This window comes from Ascaphus truei, chromosome 2 (assembly GCF_040206685.1).
Source record: "Ascaphus truei isolate aAscTru1 chromosome 2, aAscTru1.hap1, whole genome shotgun sequence".
Lineage (NCBI taxonomy): Eukaryota > Metazoa > Chordata > Amphibia > Anura > Ascaphidae > Ascaphus > Ascaphus truei.
In genome coordinates this window covers 456107941-456126249 of record NC_134484.1, presented here as the reverse complement: position 1 = coordinate 456126249, position 18309 = coordinate 456107941, and positions in this window count along the sequence as shown.

Genomic DNA, 18309 nt, shown 5'->3' with positions numbered 1-18309 from the left:
CAGACCAAAGTTTCTGAATGTCTCTCTGGAATATCATCCTGGATGGCCATCCGCCGACTGAAACTTAACATGGCACAAACAGTGCTCCTTATACTTCCTCCCAAACTTGGCCCTACTACCTCCTTCCACATTACTGTTGGAAATATGATCATTCATCCAGTAGCCCAAGCACGCTGCCTTGGGGTCACACTCAATTCCTCTCTCACATTCTCCTCTCACATTCAAAACGTTTCTAAAACTTGTCACTTTTTCCTCCGCAATATCACAAAGATACGCCCTTTCCTCTGTTACTCGACTGCTAAAACTCTGACTCAGGCCCTCATTCTCACCCGTCTCGATTACTGCAACCTCCTGCTCTCCGGCCTTCCTGCCTCTCACCTGTCCCTACAATCTATCCTAAACGCTGCTGCCAGAATCACTCTACTCTTTCCTAAATCTGTCTCTGCGTCTCCTTTCCTGAGATCCCTCTACTGGCTTCCGATCAAATCCCGCATCTCACACTCAATTCTCCTCCTCACTTTTAAAGCTTTACACTCTTCTGCCACTCCTTACATCTCAGTCCTAATTTCTCGCTATGCACCATCCAGCTTCTTGCGTTCTTCTCAAGGATGTCTTCTTTCAACCCCCTTTGTATCTAAAGCCCTCTCCCGCCTTAAACCTTTCTCACTGACTGCCCCACACCTCTGGAATGCCCTTCCCCTCAATACCCAACTAGCACCCTCTCTATCCACCTTTAAGACCCACCTTTAGACACATTTGCTTAAAGAAGCATATGAATAGCACTGTGGATAATCCTGGACACATGATACATAAAGCTTGGCCCCCTTCAGAAGCACTTACTAGAATTCCCTCCTACTGTCTCTATACGTTCCCCTACCTTCCAATTAGATTGTAAGCTCCTCGGAGCAGGGACTCCTCTTCCTTAATGTTACTTTTATGTCTGAAGCACTTATTCCCATGACCTGTTATTTATATTATTTGTTATTTAAATGATTAAAACGTTTATTACTACTGTGAAGCGCTATGTACATTTATGGCGCTATATAAAGACATACAATACAATATTAATACAACAATTGGGGGAGATTTCAACATAGCACTGAACAATACAGTATACAATACAGGTTTACAAACAAGCCTCTGCCATCAATAGAAAGATCAATAGCTACTGTACCTTCTGTATCTCAAGTCCCTCCTTAAACTACTCTCCATCCTTGCTACATGATGGTGCCAATGCTTAGGTACAAAGATTATTCCTTTTATTAGAACGTACACAGAACCTACTCATGAATAGATTATGGGCCTCATGCAGAGAGCAGCGCTAAAAGGAATCTCGCCATTAGCAGGCGAAAATGGAGCTTTAAACAGCCGAAACAGGCAAGTTTTAAAAAAAGCGCCATTTTTTTTTTTTCCCTTGAAATTCGCCGCGCGGCTGGAGAGTTTCTAATCTCTCCAGTTTTTTTTTTCTGCCGTATGCAGAGAGCCGCGATCGCCATCTAGTGGCTGTTCGCGCCAAAAAAATGGCGCAATTTTCAACATTTTTCCCCTCCACCAAGAAGCTGGCGCTCCGCGGCCGGTGGAGGGAAAAAAAAAAAAACGCGATTTTTTCCCCACTAGTTTCAACAGCGCTCATAGCGCTTATAGCGCTGGTTGAAACTCTCCATATGCAGAAAGGATTGTAAATGCAGTTTTATGCCCTTTCTGCATATGGAGATAAAAACTCTCCAATAAAGCTAAAAATTTTCCCCTCTCCAATTCTGAATAGCGCTGCTCTCTGCATGAGGCCCTATATATTTATGAACCGACAGGCCTTCTCACTGGTACATTCGGCCAAAATTCATCCCATAACATGGTCAGATCATGGATCACTGGAAATTTATCTGAGAGGCTTGCATACATAGGCTACTGCACTTTTGAAGGTTAAACATTGTCCTCTTGACAAATTCAGACATAACATCACAGATAATTTAAGACCTAGAGCTCTTCTCCACTAATAATTCCTCAGAAGTACTGTAAAGCTAGGGCCAATATCAGATGTACACAAAGCATGTATTCAAGGCACACTCATTACAATTGCCTTACAAAGAAAAACGTGGTCTCCACAAAATACAGAGACTCAATGATAAATTAAAGACCCGTGAATCATTAAATAAACAGGCCCCCACTAGAAATGTAGAATAGAGGAAATTGGAGGAGCACTACTATAAATATCAAAAAGAAGGAAAAAGAAGGTGCGTATCCTATAAAAAATTATTTATTGGTCATGGATAAAAAAAGGGGGCACAGGAGAACCCCACCAAAGTCTCACGCTTCACAGAGCGCTTTCTCAAGAAATGAACACAAAAATGAAAAACATAAAGAACAAACTGAATCTGATCCTTATAGAATAGGTTAAAACAATTTGAAGATGGACCTCTTCCTTTTATGAAAAAAAAGTAACAAACCTCGCACAGAGTTGGCTAGGAGATTTTGAGCAGAACACACTAAAAATCAAATTGTGGTCATCAGGCTGAGGTCATGTTTAAATTCACGAAACCCAGGAGAAATGATGAGTGAATTCCATCATTTCTATACCAACTTGAATGATGGTAATAAGGTATCACGTAATAAAGAAACAACAGCAACATTGGTTGAGTTCTTTAGTGCTTGTAACCTCCTGTAAGTATACACTACTGAGAATGGAAGTCTAAATTGCCCAATCAGACAGGTTGAAGTAGGACTCTTCATCAAATCCCTTAAAGGCTCCAAAGCACCAGTCCCAGATTGTATCTCTATAACATACTTTAAAAAGTTTCAGGAGTTCCAATCCCCCAAGTTTACCAACCTCTTCAATTATTTTTTGAGAGATCAGGAAATTGAAAAAAAAAAGCTGTGTGTGCTGTGCACGCGCAGAGTAAGTGAAACTTCTTTGACTTTTGTCACAGAAATTGTGTTTGTGATGTTTTAATTAAAAATCAAAATACAATTTCATTGACAAAACGCAAATAAATTTGGACTTTGAAGGTGCGTGCTCGGCACACATCCCCTGTATTAGCTTATTGCACTAGGTGTGAATTCCTCGTGCGTGTGACTGTGTGACTGTGTGTGTGTGCGTGTGACTGTGTGTGTGTGCGTGTGACTGTGTGTGCGTGTGACTCTGTGTGTGTGCGTGTGACTGTGTGTGTGTGTGCGTGTGACTCTGTGTGTGTGCATGTGTGACTCTGTGTGCGTGCATGTGGGATGTATGCGCACCCCCCCTGCACCTCGCATATGCCCCTGCACCTCACATATCCCCCTGCACCTCACATCACCCACATCACCCCCCTGCACCTCACGTCACCCCCCTGCACCTCACGTCACCCCCCTGCCCCTAACGTCACCCCCCTGCACCTCACGTCACCCTCCTGCACCTCACGTCACCCCCCTGCACCTCACATCACCCCCTGCACCTCACATCACCCACCCCCCTGCACCTCACATTACCCCCCTACACCTCCTCACCTCACATCACCCCCCGGCACCTCACATTACCCCCCTACACCTCCTCACCTCACATCACCCCCCGGCACCTCACATCACCCCCCTTCACCTCCTCACATCACCCCCCTTCCCCTCCTCACCTCCCCTCACCCCCTACAACTCCCCTCACCCCATGCACCTCCGATCACCCCCTGCACCTCACATCACCCCCCTGCACCTCACATCACCCCCCTGCACCTCACATCACCCCCCTGCACCTCACATCACCCCCTGCACCTCACATCACCCCCTGAACCTTACATCACCCCCCTGCACCTCACATCACCCCCCTGCACCTCACATCACCCCCCTGCACCTCCTCATCTCACATCACCCCCCTTCACCTCACATTACCCCCCGGCACATCCTTACCTCACATCACCCCCCTTCACCTCCTCACATCAACCCCCTTCACCCCCTCACACCACCCCCCTTCACCTCCTCACATCACCCCCTCACATCACCCCCCTTCACCTCACCTCCCCTCACCCCCTACACCTCCAATCACCCCCTGCACCTCCGATCACCCCCTGCACCTCCGATTACGGCGGCAGAGCAGTCAGGACTGCGCGCTGTCTATAGCTCCCTCAGTGTGGTAGGAGGAGGGATGGGCACAGGTTGTGTTGCCCCGCAGTGCCAGGGATCAGGGCAGGGAGGACGGCGAGGAGACCCATGTGTGACTGTAGCTGGGAGGCCCCATTTGGGTTAGGAAAGGGGGGGGCGGTGTCCCGGTCGGGCGTTCTCTGCTGTCCCGGGCAGCAGACGGGGAACGGCAGCACAGATGTCAACAGCCGCGGCAGCGGGCGGGGAACGGCGCCGCTGCCAACCGCTTCTGCGCATGCGTGTCTTTCCTCTGCGTCCCCATGACTACTGCGCATGCGCGGCATGGCAGCTGATGTGCGGGGGGAATGGCGGACGTTTTTTGAGCCAGTATGATGTCAGTGTTGGGGTTGGGCTGAGCCAGAACACAGCCCGGCCTCAACTGCCAGCACTGACGTCACATCCGTTTAATTTCTGTCTCCACAATCCATTTTTGCCCCAGTTCGAATGAGGTGCCACTAAGGAAGTTTCACTTCAAAACCCCCCAGAGAGGTGATACCTGCTCAACCTAAATGAACGTGTGGTAGGTGCACTAGGGGTGGAAATTTATACAAGTGCAAACAAAGTCTGAACAAGAGAATTCGCCAGAGATGAGAGCTGTTAAGGGAGACCCCTAATAATGTTCACTTAGTTACCCAAATGAACAACCGTGTCTCGTATAGCAACATAGCTGTAGAATGGAGAGCTAAATAGCCCTATGCACACAGGTCAATGGGAGATACGAACTTCAGTGTAACAAGATTGTATAATGCTAAAAGTCCACAAAAAATAGCTAGTAAGCACGTAAGGGAGGAAATGGAAGAGAAGAGGCTGGCTTATAAAATCTTAAAGTCAGAAGGGACGGAGGCATCATATCAGAATTATAAGGAATGTAAGAACAGTTGCTAAAGGCAATCAAAATAGAAAAAAAGGTCAAATTAAAAAAGGATTGCAATAGAAAGTAAGAGCAACCCTAAAAAGTTATTTAAGTACCTTAATAACAAAAATATTAGAAAAAAATATTGGATCCTTTCAGTAGGAGATGGGTAGGCAAATTATTGAAGATAAGGTAAAATCAGAGGTAATAAACACATTTGTTACCTCTGTTTTTACCAGCGAGGGATCAATTGCTAAAATAGTACCTCAGGGAGGAAGCCACAATCTCTATATAAAGAAACAATTGGTTAACTGAGGAAACATTTCATAGGCCCTTGATAAAATGAAAGTATATAAGGCACATGGCCCCGGTGTCATACATCCAAAGATCTTAAGATCTTCAGTAATAGCCAAGCTATTACATTTAATATTCAAGGACTCCATTTCCACAGGCTCAGTACCACAAGATTGGGGTAAAGCAGACGTGGTGCCTATATTTAAAAAGGGAACAAGATCACTATCGGGGAATTACAGACATGTAAACCTGACATCATTAGTGGGGAAGATACTTGAAGGTTTAGTACAGGATAATATTCAGGATTCCTAATGGATAACAAAATTATTAGTAATAATAATCATGGATTTTTGAAGGATAGGTTGTGCCAAACTAACCTTATTAGTTTCTTTGAGTAAGTAGGTACGTAGGAATTTAAACTAGGGTAATGCAGTTGATGTGATCGATTTAGATATTGCAAAGGCTTTTGATATGGTTCCACACTCGATAAAAATATTTGCACCTGGTTTGAAAACTGGTTGAAGGATAGACAACAGAGAGTTGTCATAAATTTAACGTTTTCAGGTTGGGTTAAAGTTGTGAGTGGAGTACCTCAAGGGTTGGAACTGGGACCCCTCTTTTTTTAACTTGTTTAATACTGACCTTGAGGTTGTCATAGAGAGCAAAGTCTCCATATTTGCTGAAGACACTAAATTGTCTAAAGGAGTAGAATCAGAGCAGGGTGTAATTTATCTCTAGAAAGACATGGATGGGCTGGAAACTTGTGTAGGTAAATGGCAGGTGTGGTTATGTATTTTGAAAACAAGAATAAACAGTTGATTTACCAATTACATTTGGGGAAATTAGGTAAATCCTTTATGGAGAAGGATTTAGGAATGCTTATAGACAGCAGGCTTAGCAATAGTGCCCAATGTAATGCAGTAACTGCATATGCAAATAAGATCTTATCTTGCATTAAATGGTGAATGGCGGAAAGGGAAGTAAACATAATTATTAGAGATGGGTAAAACTGTCAAAATCCTTTTCCCAATATTTTCCAAGCTTTCCATTAAAAATATGTTCAGCAGTGTAAAATTCGTAGATGGATTGTTACAGTTTCAATCCATGTGGATTCATCCAAATCCGCCATTGTATACAATCCGTTGTTTGATTTTTAAGAATCACATTTTAATCTGGTCTGTAACTGTTTCATACGCCCATAATATATATTTTCTTTAACTGTGCATGCAATGTCTTGTATATAAAGTATACCCTGTTCATTTATGTAACTGTATTTGTAACCGTGTATTATTTGTTTTACTCTGTGCCCAGGACATACTTGAAAACGAGAGGTAACTCTCAATGTATTACTTCCTGGTAAAATATTTTATAAATAAATAAATTTAGATTGTGAGTAATAAAAAAGAAATCTAGAAAGAAGAATTGCCTTTTTTTAGACTGATTCGCAGAAATCCGCAGACCAAAGGAACCAGACGACCTGTGGCGATCCTGATCCGCAATTTTTTTTAACCCATCTCTAATAATTATAACCCACTATAAAGCATTAGTAAGACCACACCTTGAATATGGAGTACAGTTGTGGACACCACTCCTTATAAAAGACATTATAAAACTAGAGAAAATGCAGAGAAGAGCCACCAAATTAATAAAGGGGATGGACAATCTAACTTATGAGGAGAGGCTAGCTATTTTACATGTGTTTACATTAGAAAAGAGGAGTCAAAGAAGGGATATGATAAATATAAACAAATATTTTCATGGTCAATACAAGAAGCTTTCAAAAGAACTATTCATCCCAAAGGCAGTACAAAGGACACAGGGTCATCCCTTACGATTGGAGGAAAGGAAATTTCACCAGCAATAAAGGAAAGGGTTCTTTATACAGTAGTAAGGGCAATTACAATGTGGAATTAATTACCCATGGAGACTGTAATCTTCAAAAAAAAAAGGGACATCATTTTTGAAAGGAAAGATATACCAGGATATAATAAATAAATAAACAAACATTGGAAGGATGCTGATCCAGGGAGAAATTTGATTGCTAATTTTGCAAATTGCCAATTGTCAGGAAGGAATTTATTTTTCCCCTTATGAGACAGCATTGGATGATGTTTCACTGTTGTTTTTTTTGTTTACCTTCCTCTAGATCAAAATACTATAAATACAAATACAGGATAAGTATCTGTCGTCTAAATTTAGGATAGGTTGAACTTGATGTTCATGAAGCACGCAATGTTTTTTTCAATCTCATCTACTATGTAACTAACAGACGACAGAGAAGCCCAATGCTACATCCAACATGACAGAAATACACAGAAATACACAGTAAAATACCTATATTTTCTCTTGAAGTAGGGTCATTTAGTTTAACCCTTTGGCCAAAGCGTTGTAAGCTTGCGAGCCACGTCAAGGCAGACACCTGTTCGCAAGTACTATGTAACTACTATATAGCTATGTAACTAAGTAACTATATAATTTAGTAACTATGTACTGTCCCGGCACAGCTTATTCTAACTAAAGACGTGAGCTGGCCGGGACCGCAGCAGGATCGCAGCGGGTCTATTCTCCGGTTTGAAACCGGAGTTTCCCGCGATTTCCCGCGCTTCAATAGATAAGCGGCATGGCGCTTACTATTGAAAACGCCTGAGGCGCAGGGAAAAAACGGCCGAAACCCGGCCAGGTCTCAGCCGGAGACAGCCGCGCGGCGCACGCGTTTTTTTAAAAACGCGGTGCTGGCCGAGTTAGATTAAACTTTGTCGCCACTGTAATAAGTGAAACTATGAAAATCAGACAACTCCTCATCCCTAGTCCCCAAACCCAGATTTTATGTTCTGTAACCCACTTACCCGCTCTCCCCCACTCCTCTTCTTATTTTTTTCTCCCCCCCTGCTTTTACCAAATAAAGAAAATTCTTAATGGAAAAAAAAATGGAAAATTACATTAGCCTAAACCTGTCAAAAACAGCAAAAAGTAAATGACAGTACTTCTATAGGGCAGATGTCTACATTGTATTTTACATCTGTGTAATAATTAAATGCTACAAAATTGTCTTTTGTGTGATCATATTTATGTGAATTTGCAGTAACATGTTTTAAAAATGGTACACTGTACAAGAAACAAGATCTAATTAAGCTGTCATTGACTAATGGTAAGTAATACCTGTAATTAGGAATAGCACACATCTGCTGATGCATTCACATTGAGAACCTATAAAAGGTGTTTTAGATAAGTGTATTTGGTAATAGTGAAACAGGAAGGCAAGATAGAGCAGTTACATGTCTTACTGTATATTAATCCACTGCAACAGCATAAAAATACTCTGAGGCACAAGATTTCATGTGGTGTATAAAAGTAAACTGAGCAGTTGATGCCGAAGAAATAGTATTATATAGCATTTTCTTATAATTGTATGGTTATATTAAACATTTATGCTATGTAGTGGAAGTTTATTATTATGTAGTGATCATAGAAATAAGGTGTTGTAAAAGCATTGGTGACACCCATATCAAAATACGTTGTAATCATCTAGAATTAGTATGTTTTCTATTATTATTATTATTATAATTATTATTATTATTGTTGTTGTTGTTGTTGTTGTTGTTGTTGTTGTTGTTGTTGTTGTTGTTTTGCACCAAAAAATTATCTAGTTTTTTTCTGAATGATAAAGCAATAACTCCACCTAAAAAAATGTCACACTACACCTCAATATGCTGCCACAACCAAGAATAATTTAAGGTTTTGCCCTCAGGAGTCCTGAGTCCCCTGTTTACTGGAAAACCATGTAATTAACACACACACAAAAAAAAAAAGCTGTGTGTGCTGTGCACGCGCAGAGTAAGTGAAACTTCTTTGACTTTTGTCACAGAAATTGTGTTTGTGATGTTTTAATTAAAAATCAAAATACAATTTCATTGACAAAACGCAAATAAATTTGGACTTTGAAGGTGCGTGCTCGGCACACATCCCCTGTATTAGCTTATTGCACAAGGTGTGAATTCCTCGTGCGTGTGACTGTGTGACTGTGTGTGTGTGCGTGTGACTGTGTGTGTGTGCGTGTGACTGTGTGTGTGCGTGTGACTGTGTGTGCGTGTGACTCTGTGTGTGTGCGTGTGACTGTGTGTGTGTGCGTGTGACTGTGTGTGTGCATGTGTGACTCTGTGTGCGTGCATGTGTGATGTATGCGCACCCCCCTTGCACCTCGCATATGCCCCTGCACCTCACATATCCCCCTGCACCTCACATCACCCACATCACCCCCCTGCACCTCACGTCACCCCCCTGCACCTCACGTCACCCCCCTGCCCCTCACGTCACCCCCCTGCACCTCACGTCACCCTCCTGCACCTCACGTCACCCCCCTGCACCTCACATCACCCCCTGCACCTCACATCACCCCCCTACACCTCCTCACCTCACATCACCCCCCGGCACCTCACATTACCCCCCTACACCTCCTCACCTCACATCACCCCCCGGCACCTCACATCACCCCCCTTCACCTCCTCACATCACCCCCCTTCCCCTCCTCACCTCCCCTCACCCCCTACAACTCCCCTCACCCCATGCACCTCCGATCACCCCCTGCACCTCACATCACCCCCCTGCAACTCACATCACCCCCCTGCACCTCACATCACCCCCCTGCACCTCACATCACCCCCTGCACCTCACATCACCCCCTGAACCTTACATCACCCCCTGCACCTCACATCACCCCCCTGCACCTCACATCACCCCCCTGCACCTCCTCACCTCACATCACCCCCCTGCACCTCACATCACCCCCCTGCACCTCCTCACCTCACATCACCCCCTTCACCTCACATTACCCCCCGGCACCTCCTTACCTCACATCACCCCCCTTCACCTCCTCACATCAACCCCCTTCACCCCCTCACACCACCCCCCTTCACCTCCTCACATCACCCCCTCACATCACCCCCCTTCACCTCACCTCCCCTCACCCCCTGCACCTCCGATCACCCCTTGCACCTCCGATTACGGCGGCAGAGCAGTCAGGACTGCGCGCTGTCTATAGCTCCCTCAGTGTGGTAGGAGGAGGGATGGGCACAGGTTGTGTTGCCCCGCAGTGCCGGGGATCAGGGTAGGGAGGACGGCGAGGAGACCCATGTGTGACTGTAGCTGGGAGGTCCCATTCGGGTTAGGAAAGGGGGGGGGGCTGTCCCGGTCGGGCAGTCTCTGCTGTCCCGGGCAGCAGACGGGGAACGGCAGCACAGATGTCAACAGCCGCGGCAGCGGGCGGGGAACGGCGCCGCTGCCAACCGCTTCTGCGCATGCGTGTCTTTCCTCTGCGTCCCCATGACTACTGCGCATGCGCGGCATGGCAGCTGATGTGCGGGGGGAATGGCGGCCGTTTTTTGAGCGAGTATGATGTCAGTGTTGGGGTTGGGCTGAGCCAGAACACAGCCCGGCCTCAACTGCCAGCACTGACGTCACATCCGTTTCATTTCTGTCTCCACAATCCATTTTTGCCCCAGTTCGAATGAGGTGCCACTAAGGAAGTTTCACTTCAAAAACAATATAGCAAAATGTGTAAAAAAAAAATGCAGTAAATCTCTTCAAAAGGTATTCGGTTCAATTAGAGTCCAAAGACAAAACTTATTAAACTGTAGATTTCATACATGAAAAATGTACAGTGCTTGTTTATATCAAATGAATGTTAAAAAAAATTACAATATATAAATACAAATCGTTTGATAAAATACTAAAAAAAGAGGACCTATACATTATCAATGAACAATATTAGGTTCTTTCAGAGAGGTTTTGAAGTTAAAGATATGTAAACTTATGTGTAATTGATGAAACACCCTCTGATGAATTCTGCCTTTGACTCTCAAATGCATTATTTTTATGCTCCAAACATTTGTATGCTTCCCATGTGAGAAGGACAGGCAATCCTTTTGTGGGTGTGTCTTATCTCCCACATATAAATATTTTGAGATACTTAAGGCTGAGAGAGAGAATGAATCTGATAGTATAAAACCTGCCACCTTTTGTCTGCTAGGCAAATGTAGGAAATTCACCCTAACACACTCGCAGGATGTCTAAAGCTTAACATGGTAGTTTGTCTGGTTTTCCCATGCAAAATCCGTTGGTGTCAACCTGCCGTTTGCACACCATAGGAAATCTGAAGTAAAGAAAAATGGCGGCAACAGGGCAATGTTACCATAATTCGGATGGGTGCGTATTTTATTAAGCGTCTGTTCAGGGGCATCAGTTTTATTTGCAACTTATTGGCACTGTTATGGGTACAAGTTTTGCTCCTTCTTTTGCGAACTTATTTATGGGATGGTGGGAAACACTTTTTATTTATTCGAGCACCAATTTATTTCGTCACAATATTGTTTTTTATAAAAGATTTGTGGACGACCTAATTATTATTTGGAGGGGGGATGTCACTACACTTCACACTTTTGTATCTTATCTTAATAATAATCTTTATAATCTAAGATTTACATTAAATTTTCATTTCCATCACATTGAATTTCTCGATCTACAATTATTTGTAGACATAGACAAAAAAATCCAAACGGATGTTTATAGGAAGCAAAATGCCAGGAACACCTTTCTTAGGGTGGACAGCTGCCACCCATCCCATGTCATAAAGGCCATACCAAGGGGACAGTTCCTCAGACTGAGAAGGAATTGTTCCACTATAAGTGGTTTCCTTTCTCAGTCTGAGGAACTTACAAGGAGATTTTTGGAAAGGGGATACCCCAAATCACATTTAGCAATTGCATTTGAAAATGCATTACATACAGAGAGAGCATCATTGTTGCCCACACATCCAATTGGAGATTCTCGCCTTGCTAACAATGTTAAGACAATTGGTATTAAACAGGACTCACATGGACTGACAGAATTAAAAAACAAATGTCCTCTTTTTATTTCACAATTTAGTAAACAAAGTGGAAAAGTAAACTCTATAATTTCAAAACATTGGAATGTCTTATCCATGGACCCTGTCCTTAAAAAATATGTGGATTCTGGTCCTACTTTTGTATATCGTAGAGCGAGAACAATTGGATCTCATGTTTCACCAAGTGAATTCAAATCTTGTGGTCTCAAAAAACCTTTTATCACTAGGGGTTCCTTCAAATGTGGCTCTTGTAGTGCATGTAAACACATGAAGCCTGCCAAATGTTTTTTCCAGTTTGCCTTGCCACCGCCACATGGTGTGAATATATTACCAAATAAGGAATTTAAGATTAACAGTTTTATAAATTGTAAAAGTCAATTTGTGATTTATCTAATAACATATGGTTGTGGCAAGAGGTATGTGGGGAGGACGACCAGAGCCCTTAAGGTCAGTATGTTAGAGCACTTAAGGCTCATAAAATTGAGAGACACTAATCATCCAGTCTCAAAACATTTCACTGAATGTGGTCAGGGAGGAATTAATAATTTTTCCTTTTTGGGGATTGAATCAGTTATTTCTAAATCTAGAGGAGGTGATCATATCAACCTTCTGGACCGTAGGGAGGCGTATTGGATCTTCACTCATCAAACGCGCTTCCTTATGGGCTTGAACATTGACTGGCAACTAACACATTTTTTGTAAACATTTTTGTGATAGACGTATTATGGTGTAATTAGTTGGTAATACAGATTAAATAAGACAATTGTCATTATATTGGACATTATATTTTTATCATTATAACCTTTGAATCTCTGCCTTATCATGCAAATATTATGCCAATATGTAAGCTTAAATTGTTCTTTGATGTATCTTGTGGATAATACTTCATATTTTATAATGGTTGTATTTCCCTGGTTCCTATGATTTAGGTACACAATCTGTGTTATGCAGTATATATGTGTAATATGTCTTTAAATTTACTTTTCTTGCACATTTTTTTAATCATGTCTAGAGGTTTTTATTTTTAACTTTTTTTCTGTATATAACTTAGTTGCAACACAGCTAGTTTTTTTAATCCACCTTTTTTCATGTTTTTTCTTGATATAATAGTACCCTTTATTAAGCATTAGTTTAATACAGCTTTATTTCGTTTAAATATGCTTGTCCAGTTAGCAGCAATGTATTTTGTTCTGCTGGAATGGTCAATAAAGCTTTGTTATTGTGTTCCTATGTTTGCCCACATCCAAGATGGCCACACTGCCTTTGGTACTTCCTTTTGCCCTTAGATCGGCACTGAGTCGCTCTGTTATGACGTCATCAGGTTCCGATTTTTGGCGCGAAACGGCCCACAGGTAAGAGGGTATATAATGGATGTTATCACATTGTGTTTTATCCTTGAAAAAGAACGCTGTGACGTTCGAAACGCGTTGGATGGGTCTTTTGTCACATTAAAGTGCCCTTTTAATCATTTTTTGTCCTGGGTTCTTCCTGCTCCGTTTGTGCTGGTGCGCTTTTTGGTCTCCCTTTTCCCTGTATTGCATTGAGTAGCTGCACAGCCTGCCTGCCTGCCCTACCAGGATGTGAGTACTTGTATATTTTTCAGGGGAACCTGCTAATGAGACTGATGGTGAGTGGGTTGCACCACACACAAACTGTCTTCAGGAGGATAGTACCCATTATATGACACAATAGGTACTATATCAATTGTTAGTACCCTGGTACAGTTGTCTGGCTTATTATCATTTTGAGATATACCTGCATTTGAGCGCTTCAGCTATTTTCCATATTGAGAGAGAGAATGAATCTGATAGTATAAAACCTGCCACCTTTTGTCTGCTAGGCAAATGTAGGAAATTCACACTAACACACTCGCAGGATGTCTAAGGCTTAACATGGTAGTTTGTCTGGTTTTCCCATGCAAAATCCGTTGGTGTCAACCTGCCGTTTGCACACCATAGGAAATCTGAAGTAAAGAAAAATGGCGGCAACAGGGCAATGTTACCATAATTCGGATGGGTGCGTATTTTATTAAGCGTCTGTTCAGGGGCATCAGGAATTGTCTCCTCCCCGAAATGTTGTGCTTGATTCCTGATGTACGCTTAATAAAATACGGATCCGTCCAAATTGTGGTAACATTGCCCTGTGCAGGTGATACCTTTTGGAGGTAACCCTCCAAAACAGTGAGAGTGATAAAAGTGTAACCCTTGTTCCCCCCCCCCCTAGACTCAACTGATGTATCTAGGGTGCGTGAGGGCAGATTACATGGTGATGGGTGGTGCATACCTGTTTGGAACAGGAGGGCCTGAGCTTCCCGCGATGTTATGGGGGAGATAGGACCAGGCTTCTGAGGTATTGGCCTCCATGTGGTCTTAATGGTGCAGCGCCCCCATCTTCTATAATTCCCAGGGATGTGGGAAGAGACCCTTATAGAAGAACCCCCTTGGTCCCGGGGTGAACACTCCAGAATCACTCGTCACAATGTTGAAAGCAACAGAGTCTTTATTGTACTCACTGTCGGCAGGGCAGTAATAGCAGCACAGCAATACAGATACACGATATGCCTCCTCATCCTCTCCCACCAGATCATTCTCCGCAGGATGGTCTGAAGGGTATCTGTCTCCCTGCCTCCACCCGCAGCCAAGGGCACTACGGGTGGGGCTAGCTCTTCCCCCACCCCGTAAGCAGGGTGAGAGGCATGGATCCACCTCTGAACTACCAGGCCCTACTCCTCAGGAACCTAGCTACACTCTCTCTCTCTCTCTATCTGACTGTCCAGCCAGATACTCCAACCTCTCATCGGACCTCCTGGACAACTCACTCCAGACTTCCTCTCCCTCTCGACTCCTGAACCGAACACACTGACTCTCTGAACTGAACTGCCTACAGAGCAACAGGAACCGCTACTAAGTTTGGTCAGCCCTGCCCCTCATGACATCAACAAGACCTCCCCTCTGCACAGACCGGCAGCAGAGACAGGCTTGTATCAATCACGCAGGCAGGGCTTTGCAAGGGGGGGAAACCCATGATTACTACTGGGGCCTGCCTTTAACAGGGCTTACCACAGTAGTAGGAAGATTTAGTAGCCCGTGCTGTTTACAGGGGGCTACATAAATTAAATAGATAGTGTTTAATGTTCACACCAAGGGAGATTATAAAAAAACAAAACAAAAGGGATCTTTAAAGTCTGTAAAGCTATATGCATGGTAATGGTAGCTTGGAAAACTTGATCCCTTTTCTTAGGAGCCAAGTTACAGTGGCACCAGTTCTTGAACAATTTCTAATAAACCTCTGGCAAAAATGTACAATTCCTCCAAATCCCATTGAACATTGCAGGTTGGTGGCAGTCAATATGTCCCTGCTTGAACCTTTTTTGGGTCCATCTTGTTCCTTTCGGGCCTGATAACAAAATCCAGAAACTCTATCGTAGTGACATGAAATTGGCATTTCTCCAATTATATAAATAGTTTATGTTGTCTTAATTCATTTTAAACTGCCTTTACATGGGGTCAGGTCAGACCAAGTTCTCAGAAGAGAACGTAGCGGTGGCGTATGGAATGTTATGTGATTTGGGTTCCAGGAGATTCCGGGCTAAGTCCCGGTCAGGGTAAAACTCTCTCATATGGTTCCCTGCACCTAGGAAAGTCTAGTTTTCAACCCCAGTCCCAAAATAAGTGTGGCTTTTCGTCTGTATTTTGTGTTTCGTTGTGTTTAAGCAAATTTATGCAGAACAAACTTCAAATTATTTCACTACCTTGTTTTGCTAAATGAATGATCCCGGTAAAAGGTGTAAATAACCTGATCTCACGTGACAATGTTCAATAAGCAACAGAGTATTAGGATTACTCTTACTAGACAACTTCCATTATATATCTTTGCATCCAGTGAAATTGCTAAACTCATTCAATTATTCAATCAATAAGTAAATCTCATTACATCCCAGTTTAGCCATAAGGAGGATATAAGAAAGGGACAGTGGCAGACTCTAATGCTTTGTTGGTCTCTGATGTATAGTACTTTTTTCTGCTTGTGATGCTTCAACCTCTTGAAGTGCTTTTATTATCAGGATTTAATATTATCAACAGCAAGATGCAATATGCTTAAGGGATTAATTAATGTGTTTGCTTTTGCAGTTTTCTAAGGCTATTAGTGTGAAGGATATGAAAAAAACCTTGCTCCTAACTCCTACTGTGGTACGCGTGCTGCCAGGGAGATGGATGCTTAATAAAATATGGATCCGTCCAAATTGTGGTAACCCCGGAAGAAGTCGCAGTGTACTGTACGTCGGGTCTTTGCCGACAGATTCTACTCTCTGTCAAACTTAGTAAGATTGCGGGGTCTGCGAGCTGTGCAGACTGTTTAGCACAAGCTTACTATAAGCACACACTTTACGCTATACTCCGACTCATTACCCATTATTTCTACTCTGATACACCCATTTAAAGAGGTGTCTAAGCACTGCCATAGGGCAATGCTCTTTGAGCTTTTGCTTTTCACTGACCGTACTATAAGTCATTTTCTCACCGTCACATACCCAAGGACTAGTTTCCTCGCATAGTATTCACAAACGCAAGGAGCGACGTGCTCACAATGATATAGATACTACTATGTATATGCCACTCACATAATATCTATACCGGAAGATAGATCGGTGTCAAAACGATAGCAAAAACCTGCCCCGGTCTCCCTCTCCACGGTACTTTGCTTTCGCATTGCTTTGACCTAAAAATCAATATACACACTGGGTAACAGTGACGTATACACATGAAGAAAATGATCCCCGGTTAGAAGGATTTTTAAGTTAACACAAACTTTAGTAAAAAACATACTGATATATCTGTATTAAAGTATCAACTACACTGGCATAAGAACATTTCTAAGTGATCCTGATGTATGAATAGGAACTCCAAAAATAAGTTTTTACTTACCTTGTTTCTCTCCTGGACACTGTGTACATGGTCACGAATGGGACTCAGCTAAAATTTGAACAACGCATGCGCAGTAAGGTCCAAAGAGAAGCATTAAAAACTGTATTACAAGTTACTTTCTCCCGGTTACACACTAAAATTTCAGTTTACTCACATAGTACTCATAAATGGCAGGAACGGTGTGCTCATAGTGACATTGATACTACTGTGTATACGCTACTCAACTGTACTGGAATGTGGATCGGTGCTAAAACTGTGGTAAAAACTTGTCCCGGTCTCCCTCTCCATGGTATACTACTCAGATCTAAAAATCAAGACATACACAGGGTAGCAGTGATGTATGCACATGAAGAAAATATCTACTAGCTAGAAAGAATCCTAAGTTATACCAGACTTCAGCAAGAAACATACCGACATGTGTGTATCAAAGGATAACCATACTAGCACAAGAATATGTCCAACTGATCCTGATGTATGAATAGGAACTCCTAAATTAGGTTATACTTACCTTGTTTCTCCTCCGCATACTATGTACATGGTCACGAACGGGACTCAGTAAAAATATGAACAACGCATGCGCAGTGAGATCCTAAGAGGGGCATCAAAACACGAGAAAGGGAACCACACTCTGATACACCCACAAAGGGATGTTCAAACACTAATGGGAGGGCAATGCTCTTAGTGCTTTTGTCCCAATAAATTGCATACACAAAGACTTTGTTTTTTGGTCATTCTCCTCCTTTTGATTATTAATAGTACAACTCCTTTTTCTTGAGGTGACCCACCCCATACGGGTAGGGGTCATGTACCAGAGGCGACGTAAACATCCCTGCCCATTCGGTATACTTTGAATATACTCTCTGAAGGATAGAACTGCGCTAAAATAAAAGCTAAATCCTTAAAATGAAAAATAACCTATATAGAGGACTATGGTGACGTATATACAGTGAGAATATGTACTGTGATTAGAGGGAACAAGACAAATTTAAACAAAATATACACTGATATCTTTGTGCACACTTCCCTACATTGTATCATTGTAACCAAGTATACACACTAGATACTTGTAGAACCTTGAACTGATACATGAATATAGGTAACAGCTACTTTCTAGGTATTTATACTGTATACTGTACATACCAGCCAAGGGCTTTGTGATATTCTGTGCAGAGAATTATAGACTTAACATCTCTCCCTGACTTAGATTTACAACTATTATAACATCTTAAGTCATACAACTAGAATATTCATTGTGG